Source organism: Coregonus clupeaformis, unplaced genomic scaffold, assembly GCF_020615455.1.
Source record: "Coregonus clupeaformis isolate EN_2021a unplaced genomic scaffold, ASM2061545v1 scaf1466, whole genome shotgun sequence".
NCBI classification, from domain to species: Eukaryota; Metazoa; Chordata; class Actinopteri; order Salmoniformes; family Salmonidae; genus Coregonus; species Coregonus clupeaformis.
The window spans coordinates 28,151-40,836 of record NW_025534920.1 but is presented as its reverse complement, the minus strand read 5'-3'; positions in this window follow the sequence as shown (position 1 = coordinate 40,836).

The window sequence follows — 12,686 nt, the reverse complement described above, 5'->3', positions numbered from 1 at the left end:
CAGACTGGTAATAGTGGTGGTTATAGCGTGTCATAGTGGTGACAGACTGGTAATAGTGGTGGTTATAGCGTGTCATAGTGGTGACAGACTGGTAATAGTGGTGGTTATAGCGTGTCATAGTGGTAACAGACTGGTTATAGCGTGTCATAGTGGTGACAGACTGGTAATAGTGGTGGTTATAGCGTGTCATTGTGGTGACAGACTGGTAATAGTGGTGGTTATAGCGTGTCATAGTGGTGACAGACTGGTAATAGTGGTGGTTATAAGCGTGTCATAGTGGTGACAGACAGACTGGTAATAGTGGTGGTTATAAGCGTGTCATAGTGGTGACAGACAGACTGGTAATAGTGGTGGTTATAGCGTGTCATAGTGGTGACAGACTGGTAATAGTGGTGGTTATAGCGTGTCATAGTGGTGACTGACTGGTAATAGTGGTGTTATAGCGTGTCATAGTGGTGACTGACTGGTAATAGTGGTGGTTATAGCGTGTCATAGTGGTGACAGACTGTAATAGTGGTGGTTATAGCGTGTCATAGTGGTGACAGACTGGTAATAGTGGTGGTTATAGCGTGTCATAGTGGTGACAGACTGGTAATAGTGGTGGTTATAGCGTGTCATAGTGGTGACAGACTGGTAATAGTGGTGGTTATAGCGTGTCATAGTGGTGACAGACTGGTAATAGTGGTGGTTATAGCATGTCATAGTGGTGACAGACTGGTAATAGTGGTGGTTATAGCGTGTCATAGTGGTGACAGACTGGTAATAGTGGTGGTTATAGCGTGTCATAGTGGTGACAGACTGGTAATAGTGGTGGTTATAGCGTGTCATTACATTTTACATTTTAGTCATTTAGCAGACGCTCTTATCCAGAGCGACTTACAGGAGCAATGAGGGTTAAGTGCCTTGCTCAAGGGCACATTTATGTCATTTAGCAGACGCTCTTATCCAGAGCGACTTACAAATTGGTGCATTCACCCTATAGCCAGTGGGATAACCACTTTCCAATATTTTATTTTATTTTATTTTATAAAAAAAAAAATTTGGGGGAGGGGGGGGTAGAAGGATTACTTTATCCTATCCGAGGTAATCCTTAAAGAGGTGGGGTTTCAAATGTCTCCGGAAGGTGGTGAGTGACTCCGCTGTCCTGGCGTCGTGAGGGAGCTTGTTCCACCATTGGGGTGCCAGAGCAGCGAACAGTTTTGACTGGGCTGTGCGGGAACTATGCTTCCGCAGAGGAAGGGGAGCCAGCAGGCCAGAGGTGGATGAACGCAATGCCCTCGTTTGGGTGTAGGGACTGATCAGAGCCTGAAGGTACGGAGGTGCCGTTCCCCTCACTGCTCCATAGGCAAGCACCATGGTCTTGTAACGGATGCGAGCTTCAACTGGAAGCCAGTGGAGTGTGCGGAGGAGGGGGTGACGTGAGAGAACTTGGGAAGGTTGAACACCAGACGGCTGCGGCATTCTGGATGAGTTGTAGGGGTTTAATGGCACAGGCAGGGAGCCCAGCCAACAGCGAGTTGCAGTAATCCAGACGGGAGATGACAAGTGCCTGGATTAGGACCTGTGCCGCTTCCTGTGTAAAGGCAGGGTCGTACTCTCCGAATGTTGTAGAGCATGAACCTGCAGGATCGGGTCACCGCCTTGATGTTAGCGGAGAACGACAGGGTGTTGTCCAGGGTCACGCCAAGGCTCTTCGCACTCTGGGAGGAGGACACAACGGAGTTGTCAACCGTGATGGCGAGATCATGGAACGGGCAGTCCTTCCCGGGAGGAAGAGCAGCTCCGTCTTGCCAGGGTTCAGCTTGAGGTGGTGATCCGTCATCCATACTGATATGTCTGCCAGACATGCAGAGATGCGATTCGCCACCTGGTTATCAGAAGGGGGAAAGGAGAAGATTAGTTGTGTATCGTCAGCGTAGCAATGATAGGAGAGGCCATGTGAGGATATGACAGAGCCAAGTGACTTGGTGTATAGGGAGAAAAGGAGAGGGCTTAGAACTGAGCCCTGGGGACACCAGTGGTGAGAGTACGTGGTGCGGAGACAGCTTCTCGCCACGCCACTTGGTAGGAGCGACCGGTCAGGTAGGACGCAATCCAGGAGTGAGCCGCGCCGGAGATGCCCAGCTCGGAGAGGGTGGAGAGGAGGATCTGATGGTTCACAGTATCAAAGGCAGCAGACAGGTCTAGAAGGACAAGAGCAGAGGAGAGAGAGTTAGCTTTAGCAGTGCGGAGAGCCTCCGTGACACAGAGAAGAGCAGTCTCAGTTGAATGACCAGTCCTGAAACCTGACTGGTTTGGATCAAGAAGGTCATTCTGAGAGAGATAGCAAGAGAGTTGGCTAAAGACGGCACGCTCAATAGTTTTGGAAAGAAAAGAAAGAAGGGATACTGGTCTGTAGTTGTTGACATCAGTGGGATCGAGTGTTGGTTTTTTGAGAAGGGGTGCAACTCTCGCTCTCTTGAAGACGGAAGGGACATAGCCAGCGGTCAAGGATGAGTTGATCAGCGAGGTGAGGTAGGGGAGAAGGTCACCGGAGATGGTCTGGAGAAGAGAGGAGGGGATGGGGTCAAGCGGGCAGGTTGTTGGGCGGCCTGCGGTCACTAGTCGCAAGATTTTATCTGGAGAGAGAGGGGAGAAAGAAGTCAAAGCATAGGGTAGGGCAGTGTGAGCAGGACAAGCAGTGTCATTAGACTTAACAAACGAGGATCGGATGTCGTCAACCTTCTTTTCAAAGTGGTTGACGAAGTCCTCCACAGAGAGGGAGGAGGGGGGGAGGATTCAGCAGTGAGGAGAATGTGGCAAAGAGCTTCCTAGGGTTAGAGGCAGATGCTTGGAATTTAGAGTGGTAGAAAGTGGCCTTAGCCACCTTAGTGTCATAGTGGTGACAGACTGGTAATAGTGGTGGTTATAGCGTGTCATAGTGGTGACAGACTGGTAATAGTGGTGGTTATAGCGTGTCATAGTGGTGACAGACTGGTAATAGTGGTGGTTATAGCGTGTCATAGTGGTAACAGACTGGTAATAGTGGTGGTTATAGCGTGTCATAGTGGTGACAGACTGGTAATAGTGGTGGTTATAGCGTGTCATAGTGGTGACAGACTGTTAATAGTGGTGGTTATAGCGTGTCATAGTGGTGACAGACTGTAATAGTGGTGGTTATAGCGTGTCATAGTGGTGACAGACTGGTAATAGTGGTGGTTATAGCGTGTCATAGTGGTGACAGACTGGTAATAGTGGTGGTTATAGCGTGTCATAGTGGTGACAGACTGGTAATAGTGGTGGTTATAGCGTGTCATAGTGGTGACAGACTGTTAATAGTGGTGGTTATAGCGTGTCATAGTGGTGACAGACTGTTAATAGTGGTGGTTATAGCGTGTCATAGTGGTGACAGACTGTAATAGTGGTGGTTATATTGTGTCATAGTGGTGACAGACTGTAATAGTGGTGGTTATAGCGTGTCATAGTGGTGACAGACTGTAATAGTGGTGGTTATAGCGTGTCATAGTGGTGACAGACTGGTAATAGTGGTGGTTATAGCGTGTCATAGTGGTGACAGACTGGTAATAGTGGTGGTTATAGCGTGTCATAGTGGTGACAGACTGGTAATAGTGGTGGTTATAGCGTGTCATAGTGGTGACAGACTGTAATAGTGGTGTTATAGCGTGTCATAGTGGTGACTGACTGGTAATAGTGGTGGTTATAGCGTGTCATAGTGGTGACAGACTGGTAATAGTGGTGGTTATAGCGTGTCATAGTGGTGACAGACTGTAATAGTGGTGGTTATAGCGTGTCATAGTGGTGACAGACTGGTAATAGTGGTGGTTATAAGCGTGTCATAGTGGTGAAAGACTGGTAATAGTGGTGGTTATAGCGTGTCATAGTGGTGACAGACTGGTAATAGTGGTGGTTATAGCGTGTCATAGTGGTGACAGACTGGTAATAGTGGTGGTTATAGCGTGTCATAGTGGTGACAGACTGGTAATAGTGGTGGTTATAGCGTGTCATAGTGGTGACAGACTGGTAATAGTGGTGGTTATAGCTTGTCATAGTGGTGACAGACTGGTAATAGTGGTGGTTATAGCGTGTCATAGTGGTGGTTATAGCGTGTCATAGTGGTGACAGACTGGTAATAGTGGTGGTTATAGCGTGTCATAGTGGTGGTTATAGCATGTCATAGTGGTGACAGACAGACTGGTAATAGTGGTGGTTATAGCATGTCATAGTGGTGACAGACAGACTGGTAATAGTGGTGGTTATAGCATGTCATAGTGGTGACAGACAGACTGGTAATAGTGGTGGTTATAGCGTGTCATAGTGGTGACAGACAGACTGGTAATAGTGGTAGTTATAGCGTGTCATAGTGGTGACAGACTGGTAATAGTGGTGGTTATAGCATGTCATAGTGGTGACAGACTGGTAATAGTGGTGGTTATAGCGTGTCATAGTGGTGACAGACAGACTGGTAATAGTGGTGGTTATAGCGTGTCATAGTGGTGACAGACAGACTGGTAATAGTGGTGGTTATAGCGTGTATTAGTGGTGACAGACTGGTAATAGTGGTGGTTATAGCGTGTCATAGTGGTGACAGACTGGTAATAGTGGTGGTTATAGCGTGTCATAGTGGTGACAGACTGGTAATAGTGGTGGTTATAGCGTGTCATAGTGGTGACAGACTGTAATAGTGGTGGTTATAGCGTGTCATAGTGGTGACAGACTGGTAATAGTGGTGGTTATAGCGTGTCATAGTGGTGACAGACTGGTAATAGTGGTGGTTATAGCGTGTCATAGTGGTGACAGACTGGTAATAGTGGTGGTTATAGCGTGTCATAGTGGTGACAGACTGGTAATAGTGGTGGTTATAGCGTGTCATAGTGGTGACAGACTGTAATAGTGGTGGTTATAGCGTGTCATAGTGGTGACAGACTGGTAATAGTGGTGGTTATAGCGTGTCATAGTGGTGACAGACTGGTAATAGTGGTGGTTATAGCATGTCATAGTGGTGACAGACTGGTAATAGTGGTGGTTATAGCGTGTCATAGTGGTGACAGACTGGTAATAGTGGTGGTTATAGCGTGTCATAGTGGTGACAGACTGTAATAGTGGTGGTTATAGCGTGTCATAGTGGTGACAGACTGGTAATAGTGGTGGTTATAGCGTGTCATAGTGGTGACAGACTGGTAATAGTGGTGGTTATAGCGTGTCATAGTGGTGACAGACTGGTAATAGTGGTGGTTATAGCGTGTCATAGTGGTGACAGACTGGTAATAGTGGTGGTTATAGCGTGTCATAGTGGTGACAGACTGGTAATAGTGGTGGTTATAGCGTGTCATAGTGGTGACAGACTGGTAATAGTGGGGGTTATAGCGTGTCATAGTGGTGACAGACTGTAATAGTGGTGGTTATAGCGTGTCATAGTGGTGACAGACTGGTAATAGTGGTGGTTATAGCGTGTCATAGTGGTGACAGACTGGTAATAGTGGTGGTTATAGCGTGTCATAGTGGTGACAGACTGGTAATAGTGGTGGTTATAGCGTGTCATAGTGGTGACAGACGTGGTAATAGTGGTGGTTATAGCGTGTCATAGTGGTGACAGACTGTAATAGTGGTGGTTATAGCGTGTCATAGTGGTGACAGACTGTAATAGTGGTGGTTATAGTGTGTCATAGTGGTGACAGACTGGTAATAGTGGTGGTTATAGCGTGTCATAGTGGTGACAGACTGGTAATAATGGTGGTTATAGCGTGTCATAGTGGTGACAGACTGTAATAGTGGTGTTATAGCATGTCATAATGGTGACTGACTGGTAATAGTGGTGGTTATAGCGTGTCATAGTGGTGACAGACTGGTAATAGTGGTGGTTATAGCTTGTCATAGTGGTGACAGACTGGTAATAGTGGTGGTTATAGCGTGTCATAGTGGTGACAGACTGGTAATAGTGGTGGTTATAGCGTGTCATAGTGGTGACAGACTGGTAATAGTGGTGGTTATAGCGTGTCATAGTGGTGACAGACTGTAATAGTGGTGGTTATAGCGTGTCATAGTGGTGACAGACTGGTAATAGTGGTGGTTATAGCGTGTCATATTGGTGACAGACTGGTAATAGTGGTGGTTATAGCATGTCATAGTGGTGACAGACTGGTAATAGTGGTGGTTATAGCGTGTCATAGTGGTGACAGACTGGTAATAGTGGTGGTTATAGCGTGTCATAGTGGTGACAGACTGTAATAGTGGTGGTTATAGCGTGTCATAGTGGTGACAGACTGGTAATAGTGGTGGTTATAGCGTGTCATAGTGGTGACAGACTGGTAATAGTGGTGGTTATAGCGTGTCATAGTGGTGACAGACTGGTAATAGTGGTGGTTATAGCGTGTCATAGTGGTGACAGACTGGTAATAGTGGTGGTTATAGCGTGTCATAGTGGTGACAGACTGGTAATAGTGGTGGTTATAGCGTGTCATAGTGGTGACAGACTGGTAATAGTGGTGGTTATAGCGTGTCATAGTGGTGACAGACTGGTAATAGTGGTGGTTATAGCGTGTCATAGTGGTGACAGACTGTTAATAGTGGTGGTTATAGCGTGTCATAGTGGTGACAGACTGTTAATAGTGGTGGTTATAGCGTGTCATAGTGGTGACAGACTGTAATAGTGGTGGTTATATCGTGTCATAGTGGTGACAGACTGGTAATAGTGGTGGTTATAGCGTGTCATAGTGGTGACAGACTGGTAATAGTGGTGGTTATAAGCGTGTCATAGTGGTGACAGACTGGTAATAGTGGTGGTTATAGCGTGTCATAGTGGTGACAGACTGGTAATAGTGGTGGTTATAGCGTGTCATAGTGGTGACAGACTGGTAATAGTGGTGGTTATAGCGTGTCATAGTGGTGACAGACTGTAATAGTGGTGTTATAGCGTGTCATAGTGGTGACAGACTGGTAATAGTGGTGGTTATAGCGTGTCATAGTGGTGACAGACTGGTAATAGTGGTGGTTATAGCGTGTCATAGTGGTGACAGACTGTAATAGTGGTGGTTATAGCGTGTCATAGTGGTGACAGACTGGTAATAGTGGTGGTTATAGCGTGTCATAGTGGTGACAAGACTGGTAATAGTGGTGGTTATAGCGTGTCATAGTGGTGACAGACTGGTAATAGTGGTGGTTATAGCGTGTCATAGTGGTGACAGACTGGTAATAGTGGTGGTTATAGCGTGTCATAGTGGTGACAGACTGGTAATAGTGGTGGTTATAGCGTGTCATAGTGGTGACAGACTGGTAATAGTGGTGGTTATAGCTTGTCATAGTGGTGACAGACTGGTAATAGTGGTGGTTATAGCGTGTCATAGTGGTGGTTATAGCGTGTCATAGTGGTGACAGACTGGTAATAGTGGTGGTTATAGCGTGTCATAGTGGTGGTTATAGCATGTCATAGTGGTGACAGACAGACTGGTAATAGTGGTGGTTATAGCATGTCATAGTGGTGACAGACAGACTGGTAATAGTGGTGGTTATAGCATGTCATAGTGGTGACAGACAGACTGGTAATAGTGGTGGTTATAGCGTGTCATAGTGGTGACAGACAGACTGGTAATAGTGGTAGTTATAGCGTGTCATAGTGGTGACAGACTGGTAATAGTGGTGGTTATAGCATGTCATAGTGGTGACAGACTGGTAATAGTGGTGGTTATAGCGTGTCATAGTGGTGACAGACAGACTGGTAATAGTGGTGGTTATAGCGTGTCATAGTGGTGACAGACAGACTGGTAATAGTGGTGGTTATAGCGTGTCATAGTGGTGACAGACTGGTAATAGTGGTGATTATAGTGTGTCATAGTGGTGACAGACTGGTAATAGTGGTGGTTATAGCGTGTCATAGTGGTGACAGACTGGTAATAGTGGTGGTTATAGCGTGTCATAGTGGTGACAGACTGTAATAGTGGTGGTTATAAGCGTGTCATAGTGGTGACAGACTGGTAATAGTGGTGGTTATAGCGTGTCATAGTGGTGACAGACTGGTAATAGTGGTGGTTATAGCGTGTCATAGTGGTGACAGACTGGTAATAGTGGTGGTTATAGCGTGTCATAGTGGTGACAGACTGGTAATAGTGGTGGTTATAGCGTGTCATAGTGGTGACAGACTGTAATAGTGGTGGTTATAGCGTGTCATAGTGGTGACAGACGTGGTAATAGTGGTGGTTATAGCGTGTCATAGTGGTGACAGACTGGTAATAGTGGTGGTTATAGCGTGTCATAGTGGTGACAGACTGGTAATAGTGGTGGTTATAGCGTGTCATAGTGGTGACAGACTGGTAATAGTGGTGGTTATAGCGTGTCATAGTGGTGACAGACTGTAATAGTGGTGGTTATAGCGTGTCATAGTGGTGACAGACTGGTAATAGTGGTGGTTATAGCGTGTCATAGTGGTGACAGACTGGTAATAGTGGTGGTTATAGCGTGTCATAGTGGTGACAGACTGGTAATAGTGGTGGTTATAGCGTGTCATAGTGGTGACAGACTGGTAATAGTGGTGGTTATAGCGTGTCATAGTGGTGACAGACTGGTAATAGTGGTGGTTATAGCGTGTCATAGTGGTGACAGACTGGTAATAGTGGTGGTTATAGCGTGTCATAGTGGTGACAGACTGGTAATAGTGGTGGTTATAGCGTGTCATAGTGGTGACAGACTGGTAATAGTGGTGGTTATAGCGTGTCATAGTGGTGACAGACTGGTAATAGTGGTGGTTATAGCGTGTCATAGTGGTGACAGACTGTAATAGTGGTGGTTATAGCGTGTCATAGTGGTGACAGACTGGTAATAGTGGTGGTTATAGCGTGTCATAGTGGTGACAGACTGTAATAGTGGTGGTTATAGCGTGTCATAGTGGTGACAGACTGTAATAGTGGTGGTTATAGCGTGTCATAGTGGTGACAGACTGGTAATAGTGGTGGTTATAGCGTGTCATAGTGGTGACAGACTGGTAATAATGGTGGTTATAGCGTGTCATAGTGGTGACAGACTGTAATAGTGGTGTTATAGCATGTCATAATGGTGACTGACTGGTAATAGTGGTGGTTATAGCGTGTCATAGTGGTGACAGACTGGTAATAGTGGTGGTTATAGCTTGTCATAGTGGTGACAGACTGGTAATAGTGGTGGTTATAGCGTGTCATAGTGGTGACAGACTGGTAATAGTGGTGGTTATAGCGTGTCATAGTGGTGACAGACTGGTAATAGTGGTGGTTATAGCGTGTCATAGTGGTGACAGACTGTAATAGTGGTGGTTATAGCGTGTCATAGTGGTGACAGACTGGTAATAGTGGTGGTTATAGCGTGTCATATTGGTGACAGACTGGTAATAGTGGTGGTTATAGCGTGTCATAGTGGTGACAGACTGGTAATAGTGGTGGTTATAGCGTGTCATAGTGGTGACAGACTGGTAATAGTGGTGGTTATAGCGTGTCATAGTGGTGACAGACTGGTAATAGTGGTGGTTATAGCGTGTCATAGTGGTGACAGACTGGTAATAGTGGTGGTTATAGCGTGTCATAGTGGTGACAGACTGGTAATAGTGGTGGTTATAGCGTGTCATAGTGGTGACAGACTGTAATAGTGGTGGTTATAGCGTGTCATAGTGGTGACAGACTGGTAATAGTGGTGGTTATAGCGTGTCATAGTGGTGACAGACTGGTAATAGTGGTGGTTATAGCGTGTCATAGTGGTGACAGACTGGTAATAGTGGTGGTTATAGCGTGTCATAGTGGTGACAGACTGGTAATAGTGGGGGTTATAGCGTGTCATAGTGGTGACAGACTGGTAATAGTGGTGGTTATAGCATGTCATAGTGGTGACAGACTGGTAATAGTGGTGGTTATAGCGTGTCATAGTGGTGACAGACTGTAATAGTGGTGGTTATAGCGTGTCATAGTGGTGACAGACTGGTAATAGTGGTGGTTATAGCGTGTCATAGTGGTGACAGACTGTAATAGTGGTGGTTATAGCGTGTCATAGTGGTGACAGACTGTAATAGTGGTGGTTATAGCGTGTCATAGTGGTGACAGACTGGTAATAGTGGTGGTTATAGCGTGTCATAGTGGTGACAGACTGGTAATAGTGGTGGTTATAGCGTGTCATAGTGGTGACAGACTGTAATAGTGGTGTTATAGCGTGTCATAATGGTGACTGACTGGTAATAGTGGTGGTTATAGCGTGTCATAGTGGTGACAGACTGGTAATAGTGGTGGTTATAGCTTGTCATAGTGGTGACAGACTGGTAATAGTGGTGGTTATAGCGTGTCATAGTGGTGACAGACTGGTAATAGTGGTGGTTATAGCGTGTCATAGTGGTGACAGACTGGTAATAGTGGTGGTTATAGCGTGTCATAGTAGGGCAGTCAGACTGGTAATAGTGGTGGTTATAGCATGTCATAGAGGTGGTTATAGCGTGTCATAGTGGTGGTTATAGCTAGTCATAGTGGTGACAGACAGACTGGTAATAGTGGTGGTTATAGCGTGTCATAGTGGTGACAGACTGGTAATAGTGGTGGTTATAGCGTGTCATAGTGGTGACAGACAGACTGGTAATAGTGGTGGTTATAGCGTGTCATAGTGGTGACAGACAGACTGGTAATAGTGGTGGTTATAGCGTGTCATAGTGGTGACAGACTGGTAATAGTGGTGGTTATAGCGTGTCATAGTGGTGACAGACTGGTAATAGTGGTGGTTATAGCGTGTCATAGTGGTGACAGACTGGTAATAGTGGTGGTTATAGCGTGTCATAGTGGTGACAGACAGACTGGTAATAGTGGTGGTTATAGCGTGTCATAGTGGTGACAGACTGGTAATAGTGGTGGTTATAGCGTGTCATAGTGGTGACAGACTGGTAATAGTGGTGGTTATAGCGTGTCATAGTGGTGACAGACTGGTAGTAGTGGTGGTTATAGCGTGTCATAGTGGTGACAGACAGACTGGTAATAGTGTGGTTATAGCGTGTCATATTGGTGACAGACCTGGTAATAGTGGTGGTTATAGCGTGTCATAGTGGTGACAGACTGGTAATAGTGGTGGTTATAGCGTGTCATAGTGGTGACAGACTGGTAATAGTGGTGGTTATAGCGTGTCATAGTGGTGACAGACTGGTAATAGTGGTGGTTATAGCGTGTCATAGTGGTGACAGACTGGTAATAGTGGTGGTTATAGCGTGTCATAGTGGTGACAGACTGGTAATAGTGGTGGTTATAGCGTGTCATAGTGGTGACAGAGCGGGAGTAAAGTAAGGCTTGTAGAAACGTAAGACTTTTCTATGTTCTCCATCATGCAGAATCAGACCAATAATGCATCCCAAATGGCACCATATTATTCCCTATATAGTGCACTATTTTTGACCCGAGCCCTATGAGCCCTGGTCAAAAGAAGTGCACTATATAGGGAATAGAGTACACTATATAGGGAATGTGGTGCTATTTGGGACACACCCCATGCCTGAATGAAGCTATTGCTATAATGCATATCCTCTCAGATCTACATGAGTACCTATAGGATGTAGTGGGCAGGGGTTGATTTGGAGTTCAGAACAAGAAGATACTGAACTTTGGTAGCCTGGGGATACCTGTCTCTACTAGCTCTTTAAGAACACAATAAAGACAGTACACCATGATGATGCAAAATAAAACTGTCATCCCTCAAGACCTGGTGAATTATTGTCATATCAATGTTATAACACAGTTCCAGGATAGCCTATTTTATCCTCAAATTTGTAGCCTAATGCATTTCTCCATCATTTGAAATTAAGTAGCAAATACTTAATAAAGGTTGTAAGGGATGTATTTATATATATAAAGTCTATGGATTTATGTAGTGGGAGATTTCCATCTCCTGGTCAATTGTGAGAGCAATTGAAATTGTAGAGTCAAGGTATCAAAACAACTATTGAGATTGACTCCGCGGACTAGTCTGCCTCCTTGTCTCCTCGCTATCACGCCTGCGCTCAGAGTTACAAGATGGCGGAGAGTGCGGAACTGAAGGTAAAGCGTAGGCCGAAATTACATTTGACAAAAAAAGGCTGTATTTTGCATTTAAGTCATCCCCGTGGGTTACATGGAGTTGGAATTTTCTTTATTTGAGGATTTACTTTATTTGTTATAGGGTATGTTTTAAATTTTTGTAGAAAACTCTGTGGAAGTCGTAGGTAGCATTGTTATTGTTAGATAGCTACGATGATGAGTCTTGCCTGCCTCGCAGCTTGATGCTAGCGAATTACAGTTGTAAGCTAGCTAGCTAACTAGTTGTGTGCTTAGTTGACCAGTTTCGCCAGTTAATATTTCATATAAATGTGTAATACGTTGCCAGAACCTTGTTATACCAGCCAGAACCGCCTATTATTTTCCCGCCAGTCAACATTTTCCAGCCAAAGAGCCTTTGCTCGGCCCCAATGTAATGTTAGCTAATAAGCTAGCTAGCTACCTAGCATTGATCCAGGCCGGGAGAATCGGCCTGGACCAGACGGCAGATGTGTAGCTAGCTGATAACTTCCAGTTGAAAGTGTCGACTTTTCCCCCACGATTAGCAGTTAGATAATCAGCGGATTTAGAATAACGAATTACGAGAGTGACGTCAAATATGATCACTACAGGTGGGTGGTGTCAAAAAGTGACTAGCTAGCTAACTAGAGTAACGTTAGCTACCACGGCTAGCCA